Consider the following 17,442-nt stretch of genomic DNA (forward strand, 5'->3'; position numbering starts at 1 on the left):
TCCTACCTCCCCCTGGACCATGACCCCACCACTGAACATCAAGCTATTGTTTCCAGGACTGTCACTGACCTCATCTCCTCTGGAGATCTTCCCTCCACAGCTTCCAACTTCATAGTCTCCCAACCTCGGACGGCCCACTTGTACCTCCTACCCAAAATCCACAAACAGGACTGTCCCAGCAGACCGATCATGTCAGCCTGTTCCTGCCCCATGGAACTCATTTCTTGCTATCTTGACTCCATTCTCTCTCCCCTTGTCCAGTCTCTTCCCACCTACATCCGCGATTCCTCTCACGCCCTACATCATATCAACAATTTCCAGTTCCCTGGCCCCAACCACCTCCTCTTCACCATTGACGTCCAATCCCTCTACACCTCCATCCCCCACCAGGATGGTCTGAGGGCTCTCCGCTTCTTCCTCGAACAGAGGCCTGAACAATTCCCATCCACCACTACTCTCCTCCGTCTGGCTGAACTTGTTCTCTCACTGAACAATTTCTCATTAACTTCCTCCAGATAAAAGTTGTGGCTTTGGGTACCCACATGGGCCCCAGTTATGCCTGTCTCTTTATGGGGTATGTGGAACATTCCTTGTTCCAGTCCTACTCAGGCCCCCTCCCACAACTCTTTCTCCGGTATATCGATGAATGCTTCGATGCTGCTTCATGCTCTTGTCTGGATCTGGAAAAATTTATTAATTTTGCTTCCAATTTCCAACCCTCCATCATTTTCACGTGGTCCATCACTGACACTTCTCTTCCCTTCCTTGACCTCTCAGTCTCAATTTCTGGTGATAGACTGTCCACCAATATTCATTATAAGCCTACCGACTCCCACAGCTACCTCGACTACAGCTCCTCACACCCTGCTTCCTGTAAGGATTCCATCCCATTCTCTCAGCTCCTTCGCCTCCGTCGCATCTGTTCTGATGATGCTACTTTCAATAACAGTTCCTCTGACATGTCTTCCTTCTTCCCTAACCAAGGTTTTCCACCCACGGAGGTTGACAGGGCCTTCAACTGTGTCCGGCCCATCTCCCGTGCATCCGCCCTCACACCTTCCTCTCCCTCCCAGAACCATGATAGTGTCCCCGTTGTCCTCACTTATCACCCCACCAGCCTCCACGTTCAAAGGATCATCCTCCGCCATTTCCGTCAACTCCAGCATGAAGCCACCACCAAACACATCTTCCCTTCACCCCCCCCGGCGGCTTTCCACGGGGATCGTTCCCTCCAGGACACCCTGGTCCACTCCTCCATCACCCCCTACACATCAACCCCCTCCCACAGCACCTTCCCATGCAACCGCAGAAGGTGCAATACCTACCCCTTTACTTCCCCCCTCTTCACCGCCCAAACACTCCCTTCAAATGAAGCAGCGCTTCACTTGCACTTCCCTCAATTTAGTCTACTGCATTCGCTGCTCCCTATGCGGTCTCCTCTACATTGTAGAGACCAAACGCAGATTGGGTGACCGCTTTGCAGAACACCTTCGGTCTCTCCGCAAGCACGACCCAGCCCTCCTTGTCGCTTGTCATTTCAACACACCACCCTGCTCACATACCCACATGTCCGTCCTTGGCCTGCTGCAATGTTCCAGTGAAGCTCAACGTAAACTGGAGGAACAGCACCTCATCTTCCGACTTGGCACTTTACAGCCTTCCGGACTTAATATTGAGTTTAACAATTTCAGATCATGAACTCTCTCCTTCATCCCCACCCCCTTTCTGATCCCCCTTTTTCCAATAATTTATAATTAAAAAAAAATATATATTTTCCTTTTCCCACCTATTTTAAAATTTATTTTGAGCTATTGTTTTATGTCCACCTTTTAGCCCATTTCGATTCCTTCCCCCCACCCCACCCCCACTAGGGCCATCTGCCACTAGCTTGTCGTGCTTGCTGCCATTAATGTCCCCATTAGCACATTCCTTAGATAATATCACCGTAGTCAACATCCCTTTGTCCTTTTGTCTATGACATCTTTGGCAATCTCTCTTCGCCTCCACCTATCACTGGCCCCCTATCCAGTTCTACCTGTCCCACCCCCCTCTACCAGCTTATATTTCACCTCATTTCTCAATTACCTTAGTTCTGATGAAGAGTCATAGGGACTCGAAACATCAACTGTATTCCTCTCCACAGATGCTGTCAGACCTACTGAGTTTTTCCAGGTATTTTTGTTTTTGTTTCCGGGAGATAGACTTGCCTGCCGATAGGAAAAAGAAGCCTGCTACTGAGAACAAATAGGCATGCAGGAGGACTGTGGTCCTATGTTCATGGTTACAGTGCTGGAAGTGGTTTAATGAGTTAAATACAGCAGGAAAGTTGGGTACAATGGCACATTCAGCTACTTCCAGGCCTGTATGTAGCAAGACCTAGACAAAATTCATGCTTGGCCTGATAAGTGACAGGCAATATTTATGCCACACAAATGCCAGGCAATGACTGTCTCCAACAACCTAAGGTCTGATCGATGACATGCAATAGCATTATTATAGTTGAATTCCTGACCACCAACATCCTGGGGGGTCACCATTGACAAGAAATTTAACTGGACCATTCATATAAACACTGTGCCTGCAACAGCAGGTTAAAGGTCGGGAATTCTCTGTGAGCAACTCACCTCCTGATTCCCTATCTCCCTTTCCACTATCTATAGGGCACAGGTCAGGAATATGATGCAATACTCCCACTTGCCTGGATGAGAGCAGCTCCAATAAGACTTGGCACCATCCAAGACAAAGCAGCCTATTTGATTCATGTTTAATTTGGTTGGCTCTAATTCGTGTTAAAGTAAAAGCTACAAAAAGTGGAATCTTGTTGATAATTTCTTCACTTGAGGGTCATTCAATAAATTTGATTATTTTGGTTTACAGCTCCTCCACCAAAATCCTAACACGAGGGACAGGAATGGAATCAGTAACAAGGAATCGGGTTTGGATTGGATACTGAAAACAATGACTTCAGTCTTCCCAATATTTAATTGGGGGAAGCTTATGCTTGTCCATTACTAGATGTGCGATAAGCAGTCTGATAATTTAGCAACAATGCTGAGGTAGAATTGTGGGTTGTCAGCGTACGCTGTGCTTTTGAATGATGTGGCTGGGGGCAGTGTATAGATGAGAAGTAGGAAGGTGGCCAAGGATAGATCCTTGGGGAATACCAGAGGGAACGGTGCAGGACCAGGAAGACAATCCACTGCAAATGATACTCTAAATACAAATAGATAGATAAGAATAAAACCAGATGAGAGCAGTCCTTCCCAAATGGACAACTTTGCAGAGGATGGTGTGGTTAACCATGTCAAAGGTTTCTCTTTCTCACAGATATGTGTCGCTGTGACTTTGATTGCAGCTGTTTTGGTACAGTGGCAGCGGCAGAAACCTGATGGGAGAGATTCAAATATGCAGTTCAGGGAAAGATGGGCATGCATTTGGGAGAGGATAACATATTCAAGGAATTTGACCAAGCTTTTGGCCATGTGCCTACTATTGCCTTAAGTGGTTCATTGTTTAATTTTGCTTTATAATGCTCCTGTGAAACACCTTGGGACATTTTATTACATTAACAGCACCAAATAAACCTAAGTTGTTGATGTTGTTATTGTGGCTGCTACCAGGCAATCACTCACTAACTTGCATTATTCTGCTCCCTTGTTCCAAATCTTAAAATTACAAACAGTAATGGAATGAGAGCCTTTTCCTATTTATATATGCCATGGGGTCATTGCCATGATAACTGATGGCTACATACTGCTTTCAATGAGGCTTTGTGCTTTTTGAAAGTCTTCTGCCTGGTAGAACTGCTGCTCCCTTGTGTTATGGTGCCTCCTTTGCAATGGGAAAGTTACTACTTTCTACTGGATGTCAATTCATCTGTTTTGCTGTGAATGCTACATTTATTCAGATACAGAGCCTTTAGTTCTGTATTTTTACTATTTTTGTAACCTCTAGCCTTATCTGCTGATGGATTCTTAGGTTTGTACACTCTGTCCCTCCCTGTTGTGTTCTGATCATAATTTGCCTTATTCCTACCTTGCTCTCTTGCCTTGTCTTCTCTATTTAATTTATCACATCTTCCCAAACTTGATCCCTTGCCCTCACTATTTAGTTTAAAACTCTTTCTACTGCCCTAGTTATGCGATTCACCAGATCACTTGTCCCAGCATGGTTCAGGTGAAGACTGTCCCAATCTACGGCTCCCACTTTCCCTTGTACTAGTGCATTGCCCCATGAATTGAAACCCATTTCTCCCACGCCAATCTTTGAGCCATGCATTAACTCTCTGATCTGATTTACTCTCTGCCAATTTGCTCGTAGTTCAGGTAGTAATCCAAAGGTTATTAACTTTGAGGTTCTGCTATGATTGTCAATAGTGGTCGCTTGGAAGGATTCAGTTTTGTAAAAAAATGTACATTGTGGTGACCTTCCCAGTCAGACAGGCAGGGTTGTTCCTGCAGATCTTACTGAAGTTGGAAAAGTCATGTGACAACTTCTCTTACAAACTGTAGATGGCAAAGGTAGGCCTTTTCAAACATCCCAAATAGGTCTCCATAAGTCAAAGAACTCATATCCTGGGATGGGGCCTTGTCTGAGATGCATCTACCTTTGTTCCCTCTGGATAAGCTCCTCTTCCTGCAAGTGCATCACTGCCATTCGGATGTCAATGGAATTTCCATGCTAAATGCTGTGTTTGCAGCTAATTAAAAAATATCTACCAAAATAGCCTTGCAGTACAAAAACAAAGCAGCAGATATGATAATACAGATGAAATTTTTCAACAAGCACAAAAAAAACTTAAAATGCTAAACTAAACTATGAACCACGCCTTTAATAATTTAACTTCTAAAAGGCAGAACAGCAAATCCCAACTGTGGCTATTTTAAACAGATGAGCAGTACTGTGAAAGAATGAACTCGTGAAAAGGTTCCTTCCTTCCTCCCTCCTCACTCCGTCCCTTCCTTCCTGCCAATAATTACCATAAATTGAAGCCATCATGACTGGTAAATAAAAGCAGGTTTTTACCCCTACAAACCTCTATTGCTGGTCATTCATTACTTGGAGACTAGGGGAAAGTAACCTCTGGCATTTATTAAAATATACTTGATTCATAAAATTTGTAAAAGTACATTACATGACAGGTCGAATTTCACTTTACATTAAGTGCTATACAGATCAGTTTCTTTCAATACAGTACATGAGATGCTTCACTATACTTGCCGTTTTACAGGTTATATTTACAATGTACATTTACATTCCATGTCAAACATTCTGTGATGTGTACAGCCCAAGGGATTAGGTAGACATAGAGGCACATCCATAATACCCTGTACTTTGGAGAATCCTGCAGGGAAACAATTCTTAAAGTTGTTCGCTGGAACTCCCTCCTAGATGTGCCTGGACCTGTAGCAATAAAAATCCATTGTATAAATTCCAAAAATTATCAAAGAACCATTAGTTCAAATTTCAGAAATTTCCTCAAAGCCCAGAATGTGCTTGACCTCCATTGACAATTTCATATGGACAAGCTTAAAGCACAGCACATCCCCTGTGGGAGGATTGGAGAATTACACACAGATTTGTTAAAGCATTACCATAGATTTCAATATGAAAATACAATTTTCACTTCATTCTTGGCATGAAGATTATGTGCTGCACCAATTTGAGTGGGGATCCAGCAAATAGAAGTCTTGCTTAATTTCCCAGCATAGAATGAAGTGCTCTAAACTGGTGGAACCAAGCCTGCCAGGCAAAAATATCAGGCTGTGGCTTGTGATAATAATAGCCTCACAACTGCCACAATGCTCAGTGTGAGCTGCCATTAGATAAATAATATATCCATTGAGCCCCATGTGTACATTTATGGTTATTTTGATTCTGTTGATGTAGCTGTGCTGATGTGGGAGAAATTTAAACTGAACTTGAGGAAAAGCTTGATAACATGCAGTTTTGAAATGTTAACTGGGATAATTTGGGGATAGGGAAGAGCATAGAACAATGACCCAGTCCAAACACCTAAACAAATCTTGGGGATGAGAGCACTTTGAACAACAAAAACTTATTTAACAGCTAGTTATTCAAAACCTCCTCAAAAATGTGTGAATGTAATTCTCACATATAATGTTGTAAATATTAGGTTTCTTGTCATGTTCGTCACAGATGATCAGGATCTGAGCATCTGCAATGCAGCAATGGTATCTCCATTGCTGTGGTATAGCAAATTTACTGAAACAATAAATTACATGAACAACTGACACTGAAGGAGAAAAACCTGCATTTATATAGTACCTTTCACAACATCCCAAAGCACTTTACAGCTAATGAAATACTTTCAAAGTGTAGTCACCGTTGTAATGTTGGAAACAACAAATTTTTGCACAGCAACTTCCCACAAAAGCAACATGATAGTGACCAAATAACATGGTTTTTTTTAGTGATTTTAATTGAGGAATAAATATTGGCCAGGACAATGGGGATAACTCCCCTGCTTTTCTACAACATAGTGAAATGGGATCTTTTATGTCCACCTGAGACAACAGATATTATTTAACATCTGATCCAAAAGATGGCACCTCCAACAGTGTAGCACTCCTTCAGTACTGTATTATAATGTCAGCCTTGATTTTTGTGCTCACACCCCGGCATGCGGCTTGAATTCACAATCTCATGACTCAGAGGAAAGAATGCTATCAACTAAGCCACAGCTTATATACAATACCAACCATTTATAAGACTCAGCTAAGTTAAAAGCTACTTTGCATTGCTTTATCCTTTCCAAAACTTCTTGTCCCTATTATTTATATCATAAAACCTTTACTTTATTCCTTTTGCTAACGTAACTATAAAGTAGATTTTTCCTCCCCGCCTTACCTCTGAAGTGGGATAATTGAAATGATTTCATATTAAAATTGATATAAAAACGTGCATTAAGTTTTAGAATAGACAATTTAACAGCTTTACAATAGACAAATGTAGTGAGATCTCTTTCTAGGCATGATAGGACATTTAGACAATACTATAGGCATAATGGGATATGTAACTAGCACCGTCGGAACCTAGCTTAATGGCCTTCACCGGATGGGCAAACAAATGTTCGGGCGATAAGAGCATAGGCAAGGAGGCGATAGATCCAAACGTTAACAGCCTCCCAGCCTGAACAATCATTGGGTTTTGTGATGTATGTAACTGAAGGTTGTAACTAAAAGCTATAAAAATGTTACACAGCCTTGGTATCAGGGTCACCCTGTAGAATCAGGCAATGTTTCTCCCAGCATATGCTTGTAATAAAGTTCTTCATTACTTGAAGCTCACAGACTTGAGAGTGTTTTTATTACCAGAACAATTGGCATAGTCAGCAGGTTCCTTGCAATATTGGTTGCTGGCACCAGATTGAATGTTGTCAGTAGAGGATGGGTGAATATGTTCACTTACCACCCATTAGATAGTGTGGTCGCCATTCAAGACGGGAAGCCAGTGGGCTAGTCTGAGAATTCAAACCAGAGTATGGGTCTGTGAGTGGAGTAGCTGAGGACAATGTGGCACCAATTAACCAAGGCCGTGCGGTAAAATGGTACAGGCCATTTCCTAGTGAGAGCTCTGAGTATCCCAAGTAAATGGGATAGGCCGTTTCCTAGTGCCCGGTATAGTAAGAGAACTGTGAAAACAGGAAGGTTCCATTTCCTAATGAGAAAAAATAGTTGTAGTCAGACTATAGACGTAATATCATCCATGGCAGGCAAAAATTTAGATTAGCGACTCGAAAAGTCCCCAGCTGGACTTTCGGCAAATAACCTAAAAAGGTGAAATTTTTTTAAAAATTGCTGTAAGTCACTAAAGCTTTTTGTGCTGGGGAGAGAAAGAGATAAAGAGAGGTACCCCTGGGTAGCAGTGGGGTCGGGGGGGAGGTGGGGTGGATGGTGGGGGGTGTATGTGGGGGTGTGGCGGGGGGATGGTGTTAAAGAGCAGTGACATTCAGAGGCAGAGGAAATGTGAGCTATGCTCATTTTGATTGTCCCTGTAGATGGGAGTCTCAAAGATCCCTTTTCCCTCCCATTGTTACTTGAAGTTTTGTTTAGAGTATGAACGTGTGTTTGTGTGCAATGAAGAATTTGTGTGTGAGCTTTACTGTGGTTTCTTCCCTAAATTGTAAATTGGAGTTTTAACACTTTGAGTTAAAAAAAACTCACAATGAGGATTGTTAGTCGGGTTAAAGGAAAGTGTGATTAAACAAATCAATGCTTTAAATTATAAAATTCAAGTTGAGATTTCCAGCCAAAAATCACAATTTGAATATATTCTAAAAAGATACAGCTGGTTTCAGACTAGCAGGGAGTTAACTCTTTCCACCAGCAGCTTCAACTTTTAGACTGCTGAATTAATCCATTCCATCTCAAGTAGAATGGACCCTTGTGCTTTTATTTAGAGATAACTGCAAATGCAACAACATTTCTAGCAGCTTTAAGAATCTAAGAAGTTATCTTCAGATTTTCAATGTGGCATAGATATAGTTTAGAGGCTTTACCTTTAAATAAAATGACTTAACCCATTCAGGCCAACTGTTATCTTCTGCTTGGGAACAGAAGATCTGTCAGCAGGGAAGCAAACAGCAGCTTGATTAACTATTTTGTTTCAGATAAATCAGAGCAATGGCAATCTGAAGAACAGCAGCTGCTGTGATCACCCTCTTAACAGTAACAGAAGCATGGGAGGTGCCTACCGGGAACGTCAACAAAACCACCTGTCTGCATCCAGGACAATACGTGCAGCTACCTAAAAGAGGGAATGGAGAGTGGATAAGGAAACCAGGCAGTTGGATTTCTGATGGAGTCACTACTAGCAGTCATTGTGTTATTCAAGTTGTGTTATCAGAAAGGGTGAATGGGACACAAATAACACTGCCTGGAACCGGGACCATGTTCCGCCTACCAAATCCATGGTCCTCTTGCAATGGCACAGTGGCATCTAGGCTGTTCGAACCCAGGGGGTTTGCCAGTGCCTCTTACTAGCGGCACATCACCAAATCCAACTGAACCTACACTATCAGTATGGTTAATGTGACTGATGTGCAAAGTGTTTTTGGCCCAGGTTCTGGGCTGGGTATTTACTATTTAGTATGTAAGGAAACTTGGAATAGTGGTATTAATATCTTAAAGGTGAAGACAACTGTGAACATCATGGCCAGATGGACTAATCTGCCCCATTGTCTGGGAACCAGGATTAGAGGGACAATACTGTCAAGAACGTTGTTTGGATGTTATTAATCAGCTTGGTTGTAGCGATACACAGTGTTTTGATTAGTCAACTTGCGGATATCAGAAACCCACTAAGTGCCAGCCATCATGTCACTGACCCGGATAGGATAGTCAAAATCGGGAAACCCAAAGTGGTATTACATGATGTCACGTTGGTGACCTTAGAAGTGACCTACAATTTGACCGGGCTCATCCAAACTCTATTAGCAGTTTGTGGCGATCATTAGAATTGGCTAGTTGAGCGAGTGTCTGATACACGATTTCCACACCTGCATAGCCCTGGGGAATCCAGGATATCCAGAGGAAGAGATGGAGTTTCTTGGGGGATGTGGGGGGGTTTGTTTGGAAGTGCCAATTCAGCCTTGAACTCACTGCAAATCTCCAATATAAATGATTATGTCCCTTGGGTAACCAAGGAGACCACGAGAGGGCTGCGGTTCACAGCATGGGGAACTGAATACACACTTATGGCTGTTCAGGTCCTGGGAGAAGATATGATGGAGGGATTAAAACTTCTCTCCCAGGTCATCATGAATGTAACAGATTTGAAATCTAAGGTGGTGGGTGGGGGGGTGGGTGCATATGACATGTTGGCTGCGGACTTGATAGATAACGTTTGGTCAGATGTTGAAGATATAAGATTTGGCACTGCGCCTTGACACATATATCAGGCTGTGGAGAAATTAGAACTTATCAATTTACGGGAAGACGGCAGGAATTAGTAGTTATGGGAGACACAATAAAATTTCTGGTAAGTATACCACAGGACTAATGGAACATACTGGGGGGAAATAAATTCAAATCCCTGGAAGTGGAAAAGAGTGCATTGGTGTACCAGGTAGGATCCCGCAGACTGGGTGACTGCTTTGCGGAACACCTTCGGTCTGTCCGCAAGCATGACCCAGACCTCCCTGTCACTTGCCATTTCAACACTCCATCCTGCTCTCATGCCCACATGTCCGTCCTTGGCCTGCTGCATTGTTTCAGTGAAGCTCAACGCAAACTGGAGGAACAGCACCTCATCTTCCGACTAGGCACTTTACAGCCTTCCAGACTGAATATTGAGTTCAACAATTTTAGATCATGAACTCTCTCCTCCATCCCCACCCCCCCTTTTTTTTCCAATAATTTATATAGATTTTTCTTTTCCCACCTATTTCCATTATTTTTAAATGTATTTCCATCCATTGTTTTATCTCTACCTTTTAGCCTATTTCGATCCCTTCCCTTCACCCCACCCCACCCCCACTAGGGCTATCTGTACCTTGCTTGTCCTGCTTTCTACCCTTAATTAGCACATTCCTTAGATAATATCACCACCTTCAACACCTCTTTGTCCTTTTGTCTATGACATCTTTTGGTTATCTCCACCTATCACTGGCCCTCTATCCAGCTCCACTTGTCCCACCCCCCCTTAAACCAGCTTATATTTCACCTATTTTCTATTTTTACTTAGTTCTGTTGAAGAATCATACGGACTCGAAACGTTAACTGTGTTCCTCTCCACAGATGCTGCCAGACCTGCTGAGTTTTTCCAGGTATTTTTATTTTTGTTTAGGATCCTGGGATTATCTGGTTCTGGGCTCGAATAGCACCCTTTTAATGACAACACAAGAATGTTGTACTGAATCGCAGCATTACATCATTTTCTCCTCTAGTACCCTGAAACCCATCAGCCATTGTGGTGTCAATTAACTCTCTTGAAAAGGCCTGTAAGGTAATCCAAACCTCCCCTACACAGTGGTGCTTTCTGATGGACAGGACAAAATTCAAATATGGAGGATTAGAATACGACAATAACCATACCTCCTGCTTACAGCTCACTGACTCCTTAATGGTGGAGGACTTTCATCTTATGGGTCCTCACTGGTTATGTGTTCAGTCCATGGTGGGACAGTGCATTAAATATAAATGACACCCTGGGCCAGATGGCTTGGGTAGTGGCGGAAAGGGCCCTAACCACTACAGGAGGTTTATGGAACAAAGCCATCAAGCAATTATGAGGGGACTGTCTCACGCTGGTCACAATGTTCAACATCAGCATCAAAACATAAAACTTTCCTCAGTTTAAAGTGTAACTGCAGGCCCCCAGAGCAATAGAAAACACCTAGGGTAGAATTGGGTTTGCAGACAGAGAGGGCCATAAAATTCCCTGGGTGGCCTTTCTGCCACCCTGCCTGTCTCTGACCTGTCCGCAATTTTACAGGTCACTTAGTGGTGTCTTCCAGCCCTGGTTGCACTTTTGAGGCCAGTGGGCAGAGTTCAGGGACGGGGCAGGGGAAGATCAGCAGGTTATCCTGATTGGGTCTTGGGTGGGCCTCCATTACTGGCTCCCTTTTGAAATCTGATTGGCTGGCAGCTCTCTGAGGCAGGACTTCTGCCCAAGTTAGGCGTGAAAAGCCTGCCTCCAGTCAATTAACCCTCCTTGGAGTGTTAAATGGCCCCAGGGCAGGGATGCATTCTCCGCCGAATTCTCTGGTAGTTTCATGTGAAAATTAGCCAACAGAAAAATTCTGCCCCTAATCACAAACAACACAATTGGCTCAGAACTTTTATTGAATTGTTTAAATTGTATAAATCACTCATATCACACATCTCTGAGTTGTAAATAGTCTGCTGTAGACTGCTGGAGCAAGCTGAAAATTGCAATCTAGTGATGCATTTCTCACACAGAGAGGCTTTTCTACAAGGGTTAGAACTCCCTTGGATTTTTCTGTATGCTGTGGTGCATTCTTTGTATTTTTCACCCCAAGATGGTGAAAACTATAACTCCATGATGCATCTTTTTCATACAGCAAGATTTTGTCAACAGGGTCAGCAAACATTAGAACATAGGCAAATTGAAATTTCTAACTCAAACCACAGACTATAGGCTGAAGGACAGGCCTATGTTGGTAAGCTTCTTACAGAAATTTATAACTTTAAACTCACCCATAAATTTGGTTATTTTGAGTTTTGAAAAATTGTGTAAAGCTTTATCTATTGTGTTATGTTGTACATGTTAGGAAAGAATTTCATGGTCCTATTGACTCTGCAGAAATGCAGCAGGCTGGGACTTCTAGTTGTTCAATCACCCAGAACTCCATCCCAAAAAAACCATTTAATAGGGCATCACAGAAATGCCCACTCCATCTATGAGAGTGCTGTTCAGAGAAAGGAAACCTAAGGCCTGCATTGACTAGAGAAAATAAGCAAACTTTTTAGCATCTAATTCGGAAGCAGAAGAACCACATAGCGAGGGCTAATTAATCCTTATGGGTTTGAGTGCCTTTTGCTCTTGTATCTTCCGGCTCTATTTTAGGCCAAGAATGTGACCTATGCCATCAGTCAGCGGATTTAGGTCTCACTGACACTAATGGGCAATTTGGGCATGACTCCTGGGGAAAGGCAGGACAGGCTAGTATTGCCCACAAATTGTAGACGCAGAAAAATTGAGTGCCTGTCCGCTCTGAAATGCAATTTGCTGAGCTTCTAGGAGGAAAACCAGTGGATGCACTTTCTGCCTCAAATTGCACTCCTGTCAGAGTTAAGGTGGAATTGATCAGCTCCCACACTTTGTGCAATTTCTGGGCTGTTATTTAAAACTGTGTACACTCAATGCTAAAGAAATAAAATAGAAGATGAACATATTGAGGGAATTATTTTGCTATTATTTAACATTCAATCAATTGGATATTTGATTAGTAAATAAATAAGTGCCTTTTAAAGAAATCACTGATTTTGAGAAGGATGATGATGAAAAGAGGATAACATGAAGAGAAGGAGTAAGTAAAGGTCAACTCCACCCATGAGTTCTTGCACTGTGTTCATTTGCCACAACTTCTTTGATCTCGCATGGTGCGCCACCTGCTTTTTCACACACATGCCAGCTCAGAGTCTTTCATCCAGGAGAAATGAGCAAGTAGAACTGAGTGCTTCACAGAGCTGAAGGAGTGGGGAGTGGGTGAGAATATGCCACTATCCCAGCAGAGGCCAATAAAAATCATGTCTATGCTTCTGCAGTTGTGGGTCCCAGAGACATGTTATTTAGGAAAGGGGGGATGTTTGAGAAACGTTATGCCCACCTGCAAGGCTCTGAGGACAGCCTTTGAGATGTGTGGCAACTGACAGGTACAAGAGAAAATACTGTGTTAGGAAAGTGTAGGTTGGTTTGTGTTCACTTTGGAGACTGTTCTATTAAGGAGAATGTGCACTGAAGACCTGCTTTGTTATTCATGGAGATTACAGAAAAAAGGGTGCAGTTGTTCCATCTGATTTATTTAATCAGGTGGTTATTATTGATGTGGTCCTGTAGGGGAAAAGAGACCTGATGTATTCTAATGCTGTAGAATGGGTACAGGATTAAGGGTTAGTTCTTTATTTGAAGGGGGAGAAGGAGTTATGACACTCATGGCTAAGGTTGGCTGTGTCAAATTGGTTGTGTCTGATGCCTCTTGCAGCAGTCACTGAGGAGTCCTCTGAGTTACTAATGATCTATTCCATTTACTTATGTCTCTAAAGCTGCTGGGTCACCTTTCCGGATCGTGAACTTAAGGAGTAAAAGTAGATTTACCGGTTCTGAGTTTTGGGTCTGGAGTTTCTCACAGGCTTCGGGAACCCAGTGTCAGGATCAAATGGGGCTCCTGAGCCCAGACTTGCCGGCAACAAGACCAAGGATGCAACCTTGCAGGAAGTGACCTCCTAATTGCACCCCCTTGCACATCATCTTATTAAGGGCAGCGAGCAGGGTCCCGATGCTGCAGGTCCAATCAGAGGGCTGGTAGCTCTGGAGCCTCAACAGCCCAACCAGGAGAGATGGGCATAGAGGTGCCCTTGCTGGTCAACACAGAAGGGCTGCAAAAGAAAACTCCCAAAGCTGATAGGGACTTTGAGTGGAGGGGAAATCCTTCCATAGGATAGGACTCGGCTGCTATTGTATGATGTTGTATGTGCCTGCATGCCATTGTAATGTAAAGGTGCTCAGCAAGGCAAGGCTTAATGTGGGACTGGAGAATAGTACCGCCCATGGTATGATGCATTGAGTCACATGGTAATAGATCGAGAGAGCAGTCTAGAAAGAACACTCTGGGACCAGCCTGCATGGAGGTAACAGCACTATGCATGACAGTAGCCTGGGATCTGTAAATAGTTGAAGGCTAACAATAAATGGTTCATGTTGAAATGTACAAGTCTCAAGATCTCATCATTGAGACATCTAAAGAACCCATATTACAACAACTGCGACTGTGGCCTTTCATCCTCATGTCTCCGTAACTGGGGCATGGAGCCTCCCTCTCTGATGACTCCCTGGCCTGCCTCAGGTTGGCCACTTCCAATGAGCTGGCGGTCTCCACAACTGATGGAGGCCACTCTGCCAGTGGGAAAGTTCTGACCACACCACTAATTGAGACCTTACCACCTTAATTGGCTGCTGCCTCCATGAAACAGGCAGCCTATTCTGTTACCAGCCTGACCATGGAAAATTTCCCTGGCAGTGGGAATGCATTGGTGAGCCATCCTGACACGACACCACACTATTTTTCCGGCCTCCAGACTCCAACCTGGTCTCCGTAGAGTCAGGAAAATACAACCCTCTGTCTATACCCACCTGTTGACTCCTACCCTGCAATCTGTGTTATCTAGAATCTTGTTTACTTCCTGGATTACCTATCTATCTAGTTTAAACAGTTCTCAATTGTTGCCTCAATGCTCCTCACAATTCTTTCCAGTATTATTTTGTTTAAGTGCAATATGTCTCTTCCATGTTCATTCATTATGTTCTGAAAGTATTTCCATCTTGCCAATCTAAGTTTTTTGTTATTCATTCATGGAATGTGGCTGTCGCTGGCTAGGTCAGCATTTATTGCCAATCCCTTATTGCCCTTGAGAAGGTGGTGGCAGGCCGCTTTCATGAACTGCTACAGTCTGTGTGGTGAAAGAACTTCCACAGTGCTGTAAGGGAGTTCCAGGATTTTGATCCAGCGACAGTGAAAGAAGGGTGATATATTTCAAAGTCAGGATGGAGTGACTGGAAGGTGAACTTACAAACTTCAAATGTTCCCATGTGTCTGCTCCCCTTGTTTTTCTCATTGGTAGGGGCTGTGGTTTGGGAGTTGCTGTCAAAGGCAGCCTTGGCAAGTTGCTGCAGTGCATCATGTAGATGGTACACACTCCCATCAGCGTACCAGTGGTAGAGGGAGTGAATAATTAAGGTGGTGGATTGGGTGCCAGTAAAGCAGGTTGCCTTGCCTTGAATGTTGTGGCAGTTTCTGCCTATTGTTAGAACGACAACCATCCAGACAAGTGGAGAGTATTCCATCTCCTGTGATTTGTGCTATGTAGGTGCTGGAGAGGCTTTAGGGAGTCAGAAGGTAAGTCACAGAATTCCCAGCTTCTGACCTGCTCCTGAAGCCACAATATTTATATGGTTGGTCCTATTCCATTTCTTGTCAATGTTGACCCCAGGATGTTGGTGGTGAGGGATTCAGCGATCATTATGCCATTGAATGTCAAGGGGAGATGGTTAGACCCTTCTTTATGAGGATGGTTATTGCCTGGCAACTGTGTGGCACCAATGTTACTTGCCATTTATCAGCCCAAGCCTGAATATTGTCCAGGTTTTGCTGCATGCAGACAAGGACCTTCAGTACCTGAGGAGTTGCGATTGGATCTGAATACTATGCAATCATCAGTGAACATCCCCACTTCTGACCTTATTAATGGAGAGAAAGTCATTGATGAAGCAGGTGAAAGTAGCTGCAACTATGACACTACCCTGAGGAACTCCTGCAGTGATGTCTTGGGGTTGAGATGATTGGTCGCTAACAGCTGCTACCATCTTCCTTTGTGCTAGATATGACTCCAACCAGTGGAGAGTTTCCCCCCTGATTCCCATTGACTCCAGTTTTGCTCAGGCTCCTTGATGTCACACTTGATCATGGAATATTCTCCACTTCCCTGGATGAGTGCAGTTCCAACAACACTCAAGAAGCTCAATACCATTCAGGACAAAGTAGCCCGCTTGATTGTCACCCCATCCACCACCTTCAACATTCACTCCCTCCACCACCCACACACAGTGGCAGCAGTGTGTACCATTTACAAGATGGAGTGCGGCAACTCACCAAGGCTCCTTTGACAGCACCTTCCAAACTTGGGATCTCCACTACCCCTAAGGACAAGGGTAGCAGACACTTGGGAACACCATTACCTAAAAATTCCCTTCATAAGTCACACAAAATCTTGACCTAGGACTATATCGCCGTTCCTTCACTGTCACTGGATGAAAATCCTGAAACTCCCTTCCTAACAGCACTGTGGGTGTACCTACACCAGCTGGACTGCAGCGGTTAAAGAAGGCAGCTCACCATCACTTTCTCAAGGGCAATTAGGGATGAGCAACAAATGCTGGCATAACCAGCGATGCCCACATCCCATGAAAGAACATAAAAAAATAATTGGAACAGTGACTGCGCTTTAGAAGTAATTGTCTGTGAAGCATTTTGAGATGGCTTGAGGGCCTGAAAGGCAGTATAAAAATGCTAGTTCTTTCTCTCCATTAGTAGTTGATCCCGTATGACATTGCTTATGGATTTAAAATGGATTCATCTCTTTTACCTCCCCCTCCTGCGGCTGTGGTTGAAGAGATTATACAACCTTAGAAATCTATCATAGTTTCATACAGATTTTAATAATAGATATACTGTGATAAAACTCTTACATTATATAGTTGTGGAAGGAGTGGTATTGGTAGATCAAATTGCTTTTTTGCATTTCATGTTTCTTTGTGTTGTTAGAACATCAAATATTCATTAAAGCCTAATTTGCTTAATAGCAACTGCTTTCAAATAGTTGCTATATGCTAATTGGAAATAGTGCCGATGTTAATTATCCACCTGTAATAAAAAGAGAAAACGCTGGAAACACTCATAAGGTCGGGCAGCATTTGTGGAGGGAGAAAGAGAGTTAACTTTGCAGACCAATGACCTTCTGCCAGAGCCTTCCAGCATTCAAATAGCTTAATTTGAGAATGCTGTTGTCACAGCGAAGGGCAGAAACTGGGTGTTTGGAAGATTATTGAAGGTGCGCAGCTTGTATTTCATGGTCATGGAAGTTCCATTGACTGTATACAACTGGTAAATGAGGAGTACATGATTTCTGGAGCCAGATTTTGTTTTTTAATTATCCACCTATTAGGTCACAAAAACAGGTT

Source organism: Cetorhinus maximus, chromosome 7 (genome assembly GCF_964194155.1).
Source record: "Cetorhinus maximus chromosome 7, sCetMax3.hap1.1, whole genome shotgun sequence".
NCBI classification, from domain to species: domain Eukaryota; kingdom Metazoa; phylum Chordata; class Chondrichthyes; order Lamniformes; family Cetorhinidae; genus Cetorhinus; species Cetorhinus maximus.